Below are 18,393 nucleotides of genomic sequence, written 5' to 3'. Positions count from 1 at the left end.
AACCTGCCCATAGGCTTCCCATTTGCAGGCTCCATCGTCTCTCTCCTATTCTTTCTCCCCATTTGTGCATGGCATGCTTGCGTCATGCCTCTTCCTGAGACCAACTACCACTAGCCATCTGCTCCTCTTCCATTTAATATCCATTTAAGTCCGGTCTTTTTTCATTATTTAACAGCCCACCTCAGGAGCGGTCGCTTGTTTCCAGCTCTGCGCCAAGCCTGCTTATAGGTGTTCCAAGCCCCAGTCATACCATGCGTGTACAAGCCGCAGACCGTCACAGTGGAACAGTGACCTTCAAAACAGCCCAAAAACTCCCAACTAAATTAAAACATTTTTTACCTTCTTATAAGTGGAGGCAAGAACAGCATCAATAACCTCCTTCGAGACCTAGGTATATATGTGACTACAGAACCCGACCTCTTCCACACAAATAACCTTCTAGCCCCCTTGCAACGACTTCAAAGAGACATGAAACACTGGAGATCGCTACCACTCTCCTTGCTAAGTAGAGTGGCTCTCTTTAAAATGATGGCGCTCTCGAGATTTCTCTATGTGCTGCACAACATGCTATACCAAGTGCAATGGTCTTATTTCAAAGCAATAGAAAATAAAGTTAGAACCCTGCTTTGGGATGGGAAACTTCCGCAAATAGCCGCACAAAAGTTGGTGAGAGGGTGGTATGATGGCGGAACTGTGTTACCTAACATACAGGTTTATTACTGGGCAGCGCAACTGGCAGTTATTAACCAGAGGGTGCACTGCCCGCAAGATGATCCTGTATGGACAGATACGTCTTGAGTCAGGGAGGGTACACCCAAGCACTGTATACCAACCCCAAACATCTCAATTTGACTGCACCCACAAACCACACAGACACTCTGACAGCAGGTACAAAGGAATTTGGGATGGCACACCAAAATAAGTCAAGCGACAACACTTAGGGACTCAGAAACACTCGGACTGTTACTTAAGTGCCCAGGCTTTGACAGATGGGTTCATATAGGAATTTCAAAAGTGGGAGACCTATGTGCAAGGGGAGAGGTCATCCCACTCTGAGACATACAATGATAAAATGACAGGCCTACCAACCACAGAAATAATCCACGGTCTCCAAATTAGACACGCCCTACTGACTGTTATACCATGAGGTAGCGACCTCCCAGATTCAACCCCCCCGGAAGACAGACTATTAACTGACTCCATACACCGTAAAGCGATCTCCCTAACTTACTAAAAATTGATAAATAATTCCCCTTACCCTCTTCAACGACTTTGAGAACGCTGGCATACTGACTTGGGAATACTGGAAGAGGAGGGCTGGCTAGAAGCCATGGCTTCTCCATAGGAGTCAGCTATATCTTCTAAACTCAAACTAGTTCAACTCAGAATATTTCATAGAGCCTACCTGTCCTGTAATACCTTAGTGAAAGTGGGAAGAGCACTAGACTCTGGGTGCGGCAGGAGGTGTGGTCAAGAAGGATCTTTCTACACACATACTATGGGACTTCCCAGAGATAAGAACTTATTGGGAGGCTACAATACAGTGCATACGAGAGGTGTGCGGGTAGACTTACAACCTTTACCTAAAAGGTGCCTCCTTAATACATTGGATGCTACGAACCTCAGCCGTAAGGAACAGATCTGGGCAACTTAGGGGACAATGATCGCTAAACGGAATGTGGCCTGCAGATGTGCTGGTATCTATACCACCAACGCTAGCAGAATGGAAGAAAGACATGAATTGGTGCATGGTGTCTGAGAAGGTCATTTATGAAGGCTAAGCGTGTCCTAACACATGGGCGCTGATCTCTGGAAAATGGAACACTTACAGGGGAAACATATGCATCACCCAATCTTCCATGTTAGGGGAGGGGTACCCAAGAACGCCCGACTGAGGCTTTGGATAGTTACATCTGAAATGAGATATGCGGTCAAGGGAGGATTAAATGTAATGCTCCGCTGTATTGACATATTATATATACATGGCAGCTGATGTCAAGCACGTTTAAAAGATTACTGTAATACGTATACATAGATATTCCTCATCGGACATGCATAAAACAGAGTTTGTACTTTTATGCACAGATACACACGCTTGCACACTCTCACACCTATTTTGTGCACCGAAAATCGGATTTCAAATAAATATCGACATCCCAGAGTTTGCATGGATGTAACTTGAAACAATAAATACTCCTCGATTAAAAAGTGAAACCTAACAGTCTTAAAAAAACCTCCCATGCATCTAGCAAGATTCTCTGGTATAAGTCAAATGGATCTTTGCATTTAAAGGAAAGGGTTTTCAGGACGGCCTAGAGCGATATCAGCCCTAAAAGGCCCAAAGCAGCCAATTGAATGCATTACACCGGCATAGAACTCAAAGGTGATTTTTTTTTAGGTCTCAGCTTGATCCAGCGCATGCGCTGGCCTGGCCAAGACATTTAGTAGCTGATTTGAAAAGTGCTACTTTCCTGGCGACCAGCTTACTATCACGCACACAAGCGCGCTTGACGTGCACAGCTGCCATTTTGCTTCTTTTATTGCGCATGTGAAGGCCCTCCCTCACCACGCGCGCGCCTCGTTTTCTTCTCCCGGCCGGGTTGCGCGGCCAATGCTTGTTTTTTTCTTTCAATGCAAGCGTATGGCACCAAAAACCTTTCATCACCTAAATGTGGGCGCCATATGGTTCCAAAACACATTTTTTAATGAAAAAGTATTAACTGATTTGGCTGTTATGATAGTGATGTTTTTAAAATTAACACAATTTTAACTTGCACCATGCATTAAATCTAAGCCGCCTGAAACGTTAGTTTGAAGATTTTAAATTGGGGATTGAGATTTTACACCCTTAGTGAAAGAAAATGTTATTCTTATCTGGCCGGAGGGTAATGATTTATATGAAGGATGAAGCTAGCTGTAAGGAGGCAACAGAGAAAGCTTGCAGACCCCTCCGGCGGCCTACATTGCATCGAACCCCCGTGGTCTGTCCTCAGGGGAAGCTCTTCACTAATGTTGCTTTAAGACAGAATATCCAGTGTGGTAGTGGAGGTTTACTCGAAAATCAGGCAGTGAATAGGAGCAGGTACAACCGACCATTCGTCGCTTTCTGTGACATCCGTACCTTTCCAGCACTATTGACAGAAATATTTCATACTACAATGAAATTGTTTTTCGGTCAAACGTAATTCAGTCCAACTACAGTGCATGTAACAGTCCGATATTCGCGGTTCTGCATTCTGCTTTCTGTCTAAATGGCATGGTTCTAGTGCTCCGTTACACCCGTGGCATTTCCCCAAATAAGCTCTACATGTGAGCAGAAACAAGGCATTCAAATTAGGATGTATTGCTTTGTGTCATCATCCCCTGATCTCCCGCAGAGCCCCCTTGCCAAATACTGGAGGGCGCTTACGCACATACCGATTCCAAAAACAAACAAAGAAATGCCAGAATTTGAGCCCTTCCGAAACTAATTGAAACAGACCGAGCACACAGTCGGACGAGTCAGGGTGAGAAGTGGGCAGTTCACGACGCCTAATTTGATTGCTTACATTGCTGTCGAGTGTTGTCTCTGCCTTCACGCTGTGTGAAAAGACTAATGAAATGATTATATCAATATGGTCACTGGGTTCCCATCTTGTTTTAGAACAAATATATCAAGCGCTTTCAAGGTAACACCTACGTTCCTGAATCAACATAACACTTGGGTGGAGTATGTAGCTGACCGGTTTCAACCTCGCAAATTCACAGTGACACGCCTCCACCTGGGAGGGCGCAGACGGAATGGACAAAATAATATCTCCTTTCCCAGTCTTCTGTCAGTTTCTAGCAAGTACACCATCCTTTATGTGCACATCAGTGCTTTCAATGGTCCCGTAGTGAGTACTGGCTCTTTTTAATTTTGTTATGGAGAGTACCTGCACTTCAAGAAAAAAGTCATACTTTTAATTGGAGAGTACTAGCACTTCTCAGCAAACAAGCAGGTACTCTGGTACAGAGTGTCTGCACTGCTATTTCTCCATTTCAAGCACCGGCGCACAGTAGTACTCTTCAACATGCTGCATAGTTCATTGATTTTCCTAAACAAGCATTTGCAATGCAATAGGTCTCGCATTTTGCTAGAGTTTGAGCTATTATCATTGTAAATGACAATGCCTTTTATTTACTTGTTGATTTTTAAACCAAATAAAAAGCATTGTTATTTACAATGCCAATAGCTTAAACTCTCACAAACGCGAGACCTATTGCATTGCAAATGCTTGTTTTTATAGAGTTTTATATATTGCGAACTTGACCAGAGGGCACCGGGTATCAGAGCGCTTTACACAAGCACTAGTTGCGTTACATGAGGACACATTCATTTTTGTTAGGCACTGGGTGAATTAAGTGATTTGCCCAGAACCACAGGATGTTGCACGTTCTTGCCGAGACTGAAACCCGGGTCCCCTAATTTGAGGTTGACCGCCTTAGCCATTAGGCCAACTCCTCTCGAAGACAAGTCTTTGACGGGGCTATTTTATTCTGTATAATGCCAATACCCCAGCGAGCTTTATAATTTTTAAGTTGTCAGTGACCTCCTTAAGGCTAGGAATATTGTTGCAGTGTTTATAAAGGCTGTGTATTATTTTGCTAAGTGCAGAAGTAGACAACATAACGCACCTGGACAGAGCGAAGACTGCACACCGTGTGTGGGCGACTTTCCTTCCAGGAAGTGCTCGCTCATATCAGAACTCGTTATTTGTAATAAAATAACAAGCGAGTTCTGATGTCATGAACAGGGCTTTTTAAACATATATTTGCAAAGTATTTGTGATGTATCGTGTTTAATTTAGTAAAAATAAGAGAAATAGTATTAACAGAATAATTGAAATTATAACAAATAATGTTCAATTTAGTACAATTTCATTTACTTGTAGTTCAAAAAAGAACGCTAGTAATATGTTTTGAAAAGTGATGGGCAGTCAGTTTGTGGAGATCTATTTTTTCCTAGTACTCTTTGTTTATATTTTGGTTGTGGTCTGCTCATATATTTGTTGATCTAATAAAGAAAGGGACGAGAGGCCACAGGCTGCAAAAGCATTTGTTTTTCCTACATTAACTAAAGCAGTGCAGCAATGTGCCAGCAAACAGTGTTTGCAATCTAGCTCCGTGTACTGTTTCTTTTACTGATGTTTTTGCTGCTGACCGCGTGACCCACAGGGGAACAAGGGCGGGGCAGCGCTTTAGTCCCACCCGGCTAGCGGAGCCAACCTATGGGGCGCCCCTCCCCTTGTCCACCTCCCAGGGGGAGGGCTTACCTGTGGGAGGGGCGACCCCGCTACTTATACCTCGGCGGCCGTAGCTCGGCCTCTCTCCTTCCAGGTTTTACCCGCGTCTCTGCGCTGTTCCGGTGTCGTCGTGTGTCGTTCATCGTCGTCTTTAGCGAGGTATGTGCTACCGTCACGCCTCCCCCCCGGCCCATCCCTGGGCATGACCAGGTTGCAGGGGCTCCAGTGGTGATTGCCACGGGGGGGGGGGGTTAGTGGTGGCTGCGCTATGAGCGCGGGCAGATAGCTACTGGGGTGGGGAGAGCGAGCCTGCAGTGCCACGTGGGCCAGGGAGATTCCTTCGTAGCGCGGGCGTGTTTGGGATGCAGGAACTTGTCGCGGGAAAAAGTGCATATGTCGCGTTTTGTTATTGCCGATGCGGGGGAGTGTGTGCCGGTGATTAATCGAGTCCAATCCCTCCATCCGTTCCGCGGGATAGGTGAGTGTCGCAGTTTGTTGAGGCTGTTGTGAGGGAGTGTGGGCCTGCGAGCAATCTAGTCCAGTCCCTCCATGCTTTCCGCGGGAAAAGGTGCGTGTCGCAGTTTGTGCAGGCTGTTGTGGGGGAGTGTGTGCTTGTGAACATCGCATCCAACCCCTTCACCCCTTCAGGTGGGCTATGTGGTAACCAGAGCATGGGCTCGAGGGAGTGGGGCAGGGGGGCTCAAAGTGCCGCACGGGACACGAAGAATGTAGGAAATGCATATCCTTGTTGCCATCGTAGGGTGATTTCCATTGTCCAGCCGGTGCGGGGATTGACATGTGTGACTGCAAGCGAGTTCCTAACGGGTCTCACCAGCGCCCAGCGCCCGCTCAATGATTACGGCCGGCGCCCCGGTATATATATACACTTGTGCCCGCTTTTTGGCGATGGTAGGAAAGTCTGTTACCGCTCCGGCCCCACGTCCCACTCAGAAACTCGCACCCCCGTCCCCTACCAAGACCAACATCCACCGTTGTCTCATTTCGAATAGCGGCAGGGCAGCACGGCCGATAGCTGCATCGCAGGCAATCATCACACCTCGAGCGCCCCCCGGCACCCCCCCCCTCCCATCACTCCGTTTGTACTGGGTTCCCCAAAATAAAAAGGGTTGCCGGTGTCCCGCCTTGGCGCCAATTTTAGGGCTGACTCGGCGGAGTCGGGATTTTCAGGCACAGCATAAGACGGACGCTGTTTGGTGGGTTGAAGAGCACTGCAGACCCGAGGCCTTGCATGATGTTACGGGCACAATGCCCCACTAGCTGTGTCAACGTCCTTTATTCAAACAAACACTCGAAAGGACACAGAATTGTTCTTCCCATTAACGCGCTCAGAGCAACAGTTATTTGCACTCTTATTGTCCAGGAGGCTCGACATAGATTCCCCGTTACGTTCAGCAATAAACGTCTCAGCAGACCAAGTTTCCAAGCCCGCCTGCCGCGACGAGAAATGGGAAGCCAATAAACCTAGCCCTGCGAATGCCGGAAGCACAAACAGAGTGGGAGTACTGAGGTAGGGTAGGCAAGGGAATGATAATTTTAAAAACAGCAACAGAAATATACAGACACTGCTACGGGCGATTGTACCGTCGGTTGTTGGTGCATGGATCGCAGCAGGGCACCATGAGCTATAATAAAAAATAAAAAAAATACTGTTCTGACCGAACTGAGGGTCAAAGTGTACTTGCTGGTAGTGCCGTTCTCCAGAGTTTAGGAGAGATGGTTTGATTACATACAGAGCTGTGGGTTGCCATTGGCCTAGGGCGTACATGACTTGGGGGTGGGGGGGAGGGGGGGTAGGTAGTGCCTGCATCCTTCTCGGTTTGGATCCGATCCCGATGGCTTGTGTACGGCTGGGTGTGAACATGTGTGAGCTGCTGCTGCTGCCATGTAAACATGAGTAATTGAGTGTTGTCTTTCAGGTCGCGCCCGGTGATTAGGAAGGACTGGCGGTCTCGATACGGGCAATTAGCAAGTATATCATCAAGTAAATACAAGGATGCGTGTTTCGTGGAAGGGTATTAGTTGTAAATACTGTGGTATGTATGTAAGAGCGTGGCCCGGCAACTTTGGGTTACCAGTAGGCTCGGCAATGAGTAGCGCAACCTCACGTATTTTCTCACCCGTAGGAACCCGCAAGGGTAGAAGCCACCGTTATGGATACTCGCGGCGCCGCGTTACCGCAAGAAGGGCTGTGGGCTGAATTTTTGGCCTTGGCACAGGCAAAAGGGCCAGCGTGGGCTCAGGGCTTCATTGAGGCACGTAGGCAAGAGGACGCCGCCTTAACAAGTGCCCCCACTCCTGAGAACACGGCGGGTCCCTCAGGTGGAGCAACGCGAAGGTCCACTCGGAAGCGAAAGCACACGTGCAAAGAGTTCCCGGCTGAGGCATCGCGTAAGGAACCCGGACCGACACCACCGCCCCCTGCGGCGCGGCCCACCGAATCGACTGACACCTGCCGCGGTGCACGAGACGGCATCTGGCCTAACAGACTTGGCCCAAATGGGTAAGGCCATGGACGAAATGTTGGGGCTAATGGCACTCTTTCAAAAACGTTTGGATGATGTGGCGGCCGTACAGCAGGGTATGTCGCTCCCCCCGCTCCTGCAATCTCTGATCCGGTGCGGCAAGTGTGGGCTCAGCAAGGGGCTCCTACTGCACTATCCCAAGGTTCTGGGCCTTCAGTGGCAGGCTCGCAGGCCCCCGCAGCCGCCGTACCGGCACCAGCGAAACCGCGACGGTGCCCAGTTAGTCGGGGGGCCTGAACCGATCGGGGGTGTGCCACACCACTCCGCCCTGACAGGGGGGGCGGGAGTATAACGAAGATGGTAATGTGCTGCACCGTCAGAGCATCGACTCGCCGTGCAAGATGGCTCCTTAGGCATGCGGGACAGCGAGGGGCTGCCTGCTTTGGTTCGCCCGTAAGATGACCCACCATAAACGTCATACCTGTGTTGTATGAAATAAACCTGCAGCAGTTCTTTCCCACAAATATGTCTCCTGAGTTTCTTTTGGGTGGGAATTGTAATTGTGTATTGTACTAGCGGGCGGGAGCGTATGACGGTGTGGGCACTATAACAACGAGACGACCTTGGAGTCTCCTGGTTACATCTTAACCGTGCCATAAAACCGAACGCAACTTATGGCCAGTAAAGCGGCAGGGCAACTCCAAGGGTTAGTGAGAAGTGCAAGGGTGCAGTCGGAATGAGCTATAAATTAAAAGTTGGCACATAAAACCTATGTTTATGAGATAGTCACACAAAAACAGTAACACGTCGTAACAGGCTCGCCGGTTGCTAGTACTTCAGGCTGCAGGAAGGGCTTGTTTCCATTCACTGGATGGTCATTGTAAAGCGCCACATGCCAACAGCTGCGCTCTTAGGCGCTGGAGCGCATCTGTATAGTAGGCGTTTTGTGGTTTCAAATCCAGCGCACAGTAATAAGCAAGCACATGGTTTGTTATGGGTGCAGAATTACAGGTTAAAAGCAAATGAACAGTAAAAGCCAGCCAGTCGGATAGCTCAGTGGTTTGAGTGCCTGTAGCAGGCATGAGTGTAACATGCAAGTCATAAGTAGGAATTACAATAAGGTAGACAGTTCCTTCTGTTCTAGAGAGGTAAATAAAACAAGTTTCATGAATTTAATAGGTAATTTGGGCAGCACACGTTAAAGGAATTGACACATTTCGTATTGTGCTTTGCTCTCTATCAAATGGTAAGTATAATTTGGGATGCCTTGATCATATATGCCCCTGGTTACACAAAGGAGTAACGGCGCATCCGCTGCAGGCGCTTGGGTGCTGCATCTGCCTGGGCAACACTTAACATCTGGCCATGCAATGTTGAAACACATTGACAAAGCCAATAGCGCTTGCATTGCCAAGACCGATTGGCTTAGCCAATGCTTTTTTAATGTAGAAAAGAAACAGGTCTCCCCTTTCTTTCAAAATGTGCCCACTTTGTACCACTTCAAAGCTGAACTAAGTCTCAGGAGCTGAAAAAATACACACAACGTTACCATAAGTAAAGTTACTTTTAAAGCTTCTTGGCACATTTCTGGTCGTGATAATATCCAATGCATTGTTTACATAGCGTAGACCCCATCTGAACACAGTCACAAAACACTGCAACTTCTGCTTGGAAAGATATCTTCATGGCCAACAGGGCTTTCTCGGAGTAGATCACAAAGACACACCTTTGACCTGGTACGTCAATGGTTAGTCATTTCGCAAGGCCCATGAATGAATGCGACGAGAGAACATTGCACAGCTTGTGGAAGTAATCCTAAACTTTTGACATGACCGGCATGAGTCAATGTTATCAATGCAAGTGTCATTGTATGAGGTAGGTTCAGGCATTGCCTCTAATACCTGCTGCTGGTTTGCAATGACAGACAAAACCCTTGATATACAATGCCACGTGCCTCATCTATCTCAACAGGGTCCCTGTACAAAAAAAAAATTTCTGAATATATCTTATTAATTTTTCAATATTCATCAGTGGCACAGTGTGTGCATGCAGCATCACGTTTCTTTTACTTCACAAACATTTAATGACAACAGTCCAGACTCGTCACGGTTCTGGCTCAGTCTGGGAGTCAAGAGTTCATCTCATAACAGTCTTTTACAATATTCCCTATGCAAACATTTTCACCAACAGGTTAAAAACATTAAAAAACAACAATACACAAAACCTGTGAGGTCACCTGGGAGCACATTCTATGCCGGTCCTCGTATATTAACGTATGCATGCAACGCTGCCAGCATCAATGGAGCCAAGGCGATCCCGTCTGATCCCACTCAATCTGCCCTTTAAGTAGAGCCGGACCGCAACAGTGGGAGACTTTGATGGAGGCGGAGTATAATATCAACATGGCACCCCAATCCGGGGGAACTTCCTGAGTGGAGGGTTGGGGTACCGGGAGTGCAATGGATTTAATCCAGTTTACCTTCAATCCTGATACCTCTTCAAATCTCTCAATAGCTGCCTGCCCATTTTGTCTGTATCCTAGCAGGTCATCAGCGTATAATGTTGTATGATGTGTAGCGCCTGTAATGGTAAGGTCTCTGTAAGACCTCCCCTGTCTGATCATGCATGCCAGAGCCTCAAAGGCTATTCCAAACGATATCTGGGACAGGGGACACCCGGGTCAAGGGCCTAAACCATTTTTTAAAGATTTCAGTATTACTTGCCTGTTCTGGACTCCCGCAATGGGATTAGTATAAAACAATTCAGTCCATAGTCGAAACCTTAACCTCACACCCACTGCATCCATTACTAGTAGGAAGAGATAGTCTCAGTATAAGACTGTGAATGCCAATTGCGAACAATACTTTTATTTGAGTGGGTATCGGGTGGGCGGTCCATTATCTGTGTCTGTCTTCTTATACCGGTCCCTGTGCTATGCTCTGGAAAGAATCCGCTCTGGTCATGGAACCTCAGTTTTTGAAGTTATAATATTATATATTTAAACGGATGCAAATATATATTTCACATTTGACTGTAAATGTAATCCATTCCTATTCAAGGGAAATGAGAAATAGGGTTGTGACCACTCTTCATGTGATGAAACATCACTGCACATTGTGCAAGACAATTAGTCCCTTTTTTGTGTTTAGGGTTTGTCCCCCAGAGTGGTTCAGGGAAGGGTTAAACTTTTTGATTGGATCAATATAAAAATAATACATTTTTGTTGTATCTGTGGGTCATGAGACTGCAGGAATGTGGCCGTTCAGGGGCCTTGGTCACTGGACAGCAGGCTCATAGGACCAGGGGCGGCTCTAGGCTCATGGCGGCCCTGGGCAGGGAGCGTAGGTAGGGGGCCCCGGAAGAGAGGGTCCGGGTGGGGCGGAGCGGGAAGGCCAGTGAATGGGGTGGGTCAGGGTGTTTGGAAGTGGAACAGAGCTGAAGGCCACCAAATCCCTGCCAGGGGACGCCACGCAAATATGTATCCATCCTCAGAGGATTATTATATTAAGGATATATTTTGGCGTGGTGGCCCCTGTGGTTTGGTGGCCCTGTGCAGGTGCACAGCTTGCACATGCCTAAGGCCGCCCCTGATAGGACAGGGCATCTCTGCTCATACCTGGAGTTCTACCAGTAATTTGGTGAATCTAGCTCGTCTGCCAACAGCCAATCGGATCTGTTCTACCATGGAAGTCTGAGCAAAGCTTGCTCGGATTGGACACTTTAAAGCCCACCATTCACCACCCTCCAAACATACCCGGAAGTGGCCACCTGCCACGGACACTTACCGGGTCCACTTGTAATTGTCCTCCCCCACTGGAGCTGCTCTGCGGTCCTGCTCGGCTCCGGAACGGCACCTGCCAAAAGGAGAACAGGGTTGGAAGGTAGCCGATTGAGAAACCAACAAATGTGCCCCGCCCAGTGTGCTGTGAAAGGACTGTGCTACAAGAGACATTACAAAATCGTGAGCCGTGGTGGGTTACAGCACGAATAACAGTACATCTCGGCCCTAGCAGACTGCAGTTGAAACAAGCGGCCCCATAGAGAGGGCACCGCGCCGTCTCCTGTGCCATCTGACTCCATGCTCTCTGCGTGTACACACTACGTTCTCAAACAAGAATACACACAAATGCACAAGAAATGTGTTTCTTTGCACAATAAACTCCCTCCTTTACTGGCATTTAAACATCGATTTGCGCAACTGCAAAAACTGTATCTGAAGTTTAATTTACATAAACCACCTAGCACCCTCGAGCATGGCATTAGAACATGACTCGGGTACAGCGGGACTACAGCATCATAAATAATCCAAAAGGCACCCTTCGGTAGTCTGGTTTGTAGGGCCCGATTCACAAACTGCAGTTTGTAGTGTATTTTGTAGCACTTCTATAGTACTATAAAACTCTAAAGAATCCTGTTCACAAACTGCTCTTTTGTAGTAACTTACACTTTTGAGTGAGTTCACTACTTGTCCGTAGTCAAAAATCTCACTTCGTAGTAACTTGCACTTTTTAGTTACACCCCCCCCCCCCCCCCCCCTTCCTATATTGTCCATTAGAGGGTATTACAGTACCAGTGCTTGGCCATATGGGGTGCTGGACTTACTACAAAACTGTAACTAACTACAAGGGTAAGTTACTACAAAAGTGCAGTGTGTGAAAAACGAAGAAAAGTAGAAAAGGAATTCAGAAGTGTAAATGTACTTAAAATTATAAGTTACCTTTGTGAATTACACCCCCACCAACCTCCAGCGCCCAGCTCCTTGAGACCCTTATGGGTGAGTGGTCGCGCTTAGCAAACGCTTGCTTGATTGAGTGAGTGATTGGATCGTAGTCTTTAAGCAATAGCAGGTATTACAGAAAAGTGTCACGTGCACAGTTACAAAAGTCATTCAACAGTAATAGAACAAGCATTGGCATAGCCAATAGGTCTCACTTTTTGGGACCTTATGTGTTTATTTTGAAATTTTGACTATGCTGTAGAGAATTGTGGCTGATGTGTTTTATGTAGAAAAGTTCTAGTAAAAAGTTTTATATGTGGCACTTAGGGGTATTATGTGGAGTGTATTGATGTTGCATAGAGTATAGTGTTATTATGTGCTGTGTAATTATGTGGTACTGAGTGTTATGTGTAGTGTATGTATATTGCATTGAGGGTAGTTATACGTTTGTGGTGTGTTATTACCTGACACTGAGTGATATTATGTGGATTGTATTAATGTTGTATTGAGTTGTGTAATTATGTGTTATTGAGTGGTATTATGTGGGGTGTATGTTGCATTTAGTAAAGTGTAATTATGTGGTAGTAATTATGTGGCAGTGAGTGGTATTATCTGGAGTGTATGTTGCATTGAGCACAGTATAATTATGGAGCATATAATTATGTGACAGTTGTATTATGCGGAGTGATTTTGTGTTGTTTTGAGGAGAGTGTAATTATGTGAAATGTAATTATGTGGCACTGAATTGTTTTATGCGTAGTATATTTTATGTTGCTTCGAGTAGAGTGTAATTATGTTGCATGTAATTATGTGTTAGTAAGTGTGGAGTGTTGTTGCATTTAGTAGAGTGTAATTATGTGGTTAAATTATGTGGTTTTGAGTGTTATGTGTAGTGTATTTATATTATTATGGTATTGAGTGGTATTATGTGGGGTGTATGTTGCATTTAGTAGAGTGCAATTACGTGGTTTTGAGTGTTGTGTGGAGTGTATTTATATTGTATTGAGTAGTGTAATTATGTGGCGTGTTAATACGTGGCACTTTGTGATATTATGTGGATTGTATTGATGCTGTATTGAGTAGATTGTTTTTAATTGATATGTAATCATGAGGCACTCCGTGGTATTATATGTGGTGTGTGTTGGATTTAGTATAATGTAATAATGTGTTATGTAATTATGTGGCATGTAATTATGTGGTTTGAGTGGTATTATGTGGGGTGTACGTTGCATTTAGTATAGTGTAAGGATGTTGTGTAATTATGTGGTTAATTTGCAATAAATAAGGAGATTTGGAGTGGAACATCTAAGGCTTGCACTGACTTTTACAGGCCCTTGTAGCCTCACAGCTGGTGATGGTGTGGTTGTTGTCCCTTTGTGGCTGCTTACACTTTCCACTCCCTCACCTTCATGGACCTTGTATTATCTCTGATGCAATTGGCTGTACATTCACGGCTGAGGAAAGGCGTCTTCCGAGCCTGTCACGATCAAATATTTTTATCACAAAGCAAGGACACACTTACGTCAGAAGTATCTAGGGTCCCCTGTTTTGACACCGGAGTGGCTGGTATGCAAAGCGTTGCTGCTCTCGGCACGTTACAGAACTGAGTGTCCAAAAGAGTGAAGTGGCAGCACTTGAGTGCAGCCCTGATGAAACTGCTCTACGCAATACAGCAGTGAAACATGTCGGCACTGTAGGTAATGGTATGCATGACTAGCTACCAGCCTTTTTAATAATCAAGAGCACGCAATCACCACCCTACGAATAAAAGTGGATAAGGGATAGGTGTACTGTGTGTGGTTTTAGGCACTCTATTATTATGTTTGTGTGTGTTTGTCACTAGCAGAGTTTTCTGCACTTCACTGTAGCACTATATATGTTGTTTGTTTTGGACACTTCTTCTTTCCTTTCATCTTATTTTTCTCCGAGTTGCGAGTGACCACCGATGATGAGACAGGGGCCTGTCTGGAAATTGCATACCAGTTACCCCGCTTGGTGGTGTTTCCGTGAGGGGTCACTTGCTTCTCGCACATTTTTCCTCTATTTAGAGTAAGGTCCAATGAGTGGTGTGGACTGTAGTGAACCACTACGATTGGTGTCACTCTGAGAGATTTTTTGTTCTGATGTGTTGTCTTGGAGAACAGTTATTTTAAACAGGGCAGAGCACAGTGCATTATCTCATTATAATGTGGATAAGAGAGCAGTGGGGAGTAGTATGTGTTTAACCCCCCTTGAGTCACTGATATAATAGCTCGCTATTTGGATTGGGTCTCATTGTGTATTATTGACTGTGAGTGGAGGGCGACCCTTTCCGTATTCCCTCTGAGCTCCATTATTGTTTGAGTGTACATTCATTAGCCCTGCTGAAAGTTCACACCTGTTTGCATTATGACCCTTACCCTAGTGAGGTTTCGGTTTGGGGATCACACACAATCCTTCCTGCTCTACAAGGCTAACGGCAGTGTTCTTTTTTGGGCAGAACACTACTCGGATGGCTGTGTGGCAGTGGATACATCCTGCCTTGTTCTGTTCCAGTCGTTTCTATGATGGCAGGGAGTAATGTGCTCCTCCAGACGTCATCTTTTCAAGGGGAAATGTATGTATCCCCCCAGGCACTCCCAAAATGGCCGGTCTACTAACACATAAGTATCAAATGTATTAAAAAAGTACACATCACATGGAGCTAAATTGCAACTTTCGCGTTGCACGGGCTGTTTTCTGGGTTTTGGATTGGGGCATCTGTGGCTTGAATATATGCCAATTTCACTTTTACGTTTGAACTTGCATGGAAACACCCATCATCAATCTAAACTAAACAGCCAGTTATTATACATCTCTTAATCCCGTTTTTATGCTGGTCTGTAAATGCTTCTAATTTTTGTCAGTTGAGGAAGCTAGCCTGCTTTGCACAGAATCACACAGATAGTTACAAATGAGGAAGATGAAAGCAGGACTGGGTTTCTTTGTGGCTGCCAGTCAACAGCTTGACTTGTCCGCTAGGCCACACTTCCTCTTGGATTGTTTGCAGCTGTCTCTCGTGAGTGTCACGACGCCTGCTTTCGCTGCAGAAGTTATTCTAGTGAGTGTGGTTTCGCCCCCTGCAGTTACTGCGTTCCTCATCCCTGGACCACATGAGGCTTGTACAGTCTCACAGGATTCTTGTTTATGGCCGTGCCTTGACTCCCACCCCGACTCTGCCCTGACTGCAGATGGCCTGTTTGCCAAGTGTTGACCTGAGTGATTGATGCCCCAGTCTACCCAGCCCGGAGGTGGGTTAATTTATGGCCGGGGTAGATACCCGCCTCGTACTTTTTGCCCATGATCCCGAAAAACACGCATTTTCACCGGAAGGGGGTATTAAAGTTTCAACAACAGATTTCAGCTTCGATTCTGTCTGTTAAGTCTAGCTTCTTTACACCCTCTAGAGCACAGGTGTCCAGAGGGACGTTCACCTGGGCTGAGATTGGGGAAGGGGCGGCAGCGGAGGGACAGGGTGACTCTCTGGTCATCCTCCCTTCATTTGTGAAGTGTATTTGTCATCTTTTTTTAATGAACTTTACCTCAACGTGTGATTTTTCATATTTGTGATATCAGTTGACCTCTATGGGGCATATTTTCAGACTACGGTGGCACATCAAGGAGTGAAAAACACAAAATGAATGCTCATGTTACTTCGAGAGTACCGCCAATTTGAAAACCACAATTGTACTTTTTTGGCAGTTCAGGTTTGCACAGATTCGACTTACCCCTTGCACACTCGCTAAAACATTGCTTCGTTCGAACCTCACAAACTGCGCAACTCACTGCAGCATCTTTGGGAATTCAAATGTCAATTCTTTTTTTTTTCTCTAAATCACAATTTCTCTGTCAGTAATTGAATGTGTCACCCGATATCACCAGCACATACTTGCTTAACTTCAAATGTTACGCCTCTTATAGGGTAGCTTTAGGCGTGATGTAATTGAGCACAGCAGATTTGTGGGTTTTGGACTCCCGTTAGTGGTGATATGGAGAAAAGAGTGATGTAATTTTCAAAGTCATTAGTTATGTTACTGGTCATTTAATTTGCTCACAATGTATATAGGGGCGGGGTTGAGCTGCTCATTTACTTTCTAAAGTTTTCAGTTCTGTGTTGTCACTGAGTGTTTTAACAGTGTGACAAATGTATGTATGTTATGCACATATAAAAATGTGAGATACTTTATAGGCTAGCCGGCCACTCTATCCAGTCCGATTGAAAGAAATATTAGAGCACCTGAGGCAGTGATTACATTTGCGGTAAAGTGTGGCGTTAGGTAAACTAAAGTTTATTTGAAGTGGGGGTAGTGTGCCTGCAGAAACGGACTAGCAACAAAAAAAAAAAAGACCCACACAGCGTTTCCCTTGCAGGAGCGAGCAGGGGCACAATCGGTTTGCAAGATAATTGCAAACAGATGTCGCCAAAGGTCGCTCCCACAAGGGAAACGCCAAACGTGCACGGGTCGCACAAATGAAAGCAATGCAAAGCGTGCACGTTTTTGGGCGAAAAAGCAAATCTATTTCAAGAGGTCCCCTCCTAAGCAGCGCATGCGCGCTGCGTAGGTGAGACCTATAAAAGACCCTTCAAAACACCGGCAGTGGGCCTTCAAATGACACACATTCAAGTAACCACCACACAATTGACAGCACACATTATCTTCTTTTGCCATACATTACTTATTATTATTTTTTATCACAGAACAATACATTTCCTATTGGTACAGGTACATATCATCCGAGTAACTAAATTGCAGCTTAATAATAACACTGTGAACCACTGCACGTATACAATAAAACCAGCAATGGCAAAGCCATCAGTCTGGCATTTGCAAATGCATTGCCTTTGAAAGTTTGTGTTGCTGATACTGTTCAACATTGACATTAAAAAAAAAACAACAAAAACTTGCCTATGCTGAGCAACATTGGAAAGAAATCCACAATGTCTACCTTGTGAGGACATATGTGTGAGTCATCACACACTAGCATGTCATGAGGTGGCAGCCCTTTACTGCTATTGGCCAGCCTGTCACAATGCATGTGCACATTCAGCATGAAGCGGCGACCAATGTTCTTTTTTTACCATTCCAAGATGGCAGACACCCGGTGAGAGGGGTGCAAGTTTCAAGTGTTGCATTTAGTCTTACATTGTGCAACATTATTGGGTTGAGTGCATGCACATTGTAGTCTAAAGGCAAGTCAGCTGTTAGTTGTAGTTACTGAGGTAGATGATTCAGTTATGTGCCTGCTAAAGGGAATGGAGGGCAGGCAGAATAGAGTGTATATTATATACTGTTTGGTTGGACTGGTACATTGTGTTATTGAGAGGTTCATGTCTCTCAAAAGCCACTTGGATGGAGCCACCAGATTCAAGAAACTCGCACCCTATTCGGGTTTGAAGGAAAGCCCTCACACACTGACCTAGTCAGTGTCATGCTTCATCATCGGGCCCCACCGAAGAGACCTAGTGCCTCTTCGGTGTGCTGCGACGCCAGAAGACTGCGGAGCTGGTATTGTGTAACGGGAGTGTTGTGAGGATAAATAAACTTAAACTTAAAAGTGTCTAAAGGGTATCTAAAAAAATTTTTATTAGTGATCCCTAGGACACAGATACAGAGGTACTATGTGTCTGAATTGTAAAAGCCAAGGTAATGGTTGGTTTAATTCAGATATAGTATTAAATTAGTATGTCAACATGTTTCAGCCTTAGTGTTGGTTTGATTTTACCTAGGCATTCGTCAGGACAATGATAAACCCCGGCGGTATGGGCTCTCTAATCACCCACCCTAACCTGGGGACGTGAAAGTGAAAAAATAAAAGTGTTTAAAGTGCATAAAAATCGGAAGAGCAAATGCTCATTCCCAAAAAATCACTCCTAATTTGGAGTGTCTCGGCACTTTAAAGCTTGGCGCTA

General features: G+C 45.6%; 1 protein-coding gene across 9 annotated transcripts in view; it reads right to left on the bottom strand.

The window, feature by feature from the left end:
* ST3GAL4 (ST3 beta-galactoside alpha-2,3-sialyltransferase 4) overlaps positions 1 to 18,393 on the bottom strand; it is a 558,945-nt gene that overhangs the window by 450,446 nt on the left and 90,106 nt on the right. For all 9 annotated transcript variants that reach the window (XM_086918360.1, XM_086918364.1, XM_086918362.1 and 6 more), the window contains exon 2: positions 11,533 to 11,601. The gene's annotated coding sequence lies outside the window, so the exon portion shown is untranslated. The remainder of the gene's footprint in view (positions 1 to 11,532; positions 11,602 to 18,393) is intronic.

This window comes from Lissotriton vulgaris, chromosome 4_1, assembly GCF_964263255.1.
Source record: "Lissotriton vulgaris chromosome 4_1, aLisVul1.2, whole genome shotgun sequence".
NCBI lineage: Eukaryota > Metazoa > Chordata > Amphibia > Caudata > Salamandridae > Lissotriton > Lissotriton vulgaris.
The sequence above is the reverse complement of the archived record's forward strand: the minus strand, read 5'-3'. Positions and strand labels throughout refer to the sequence as shown.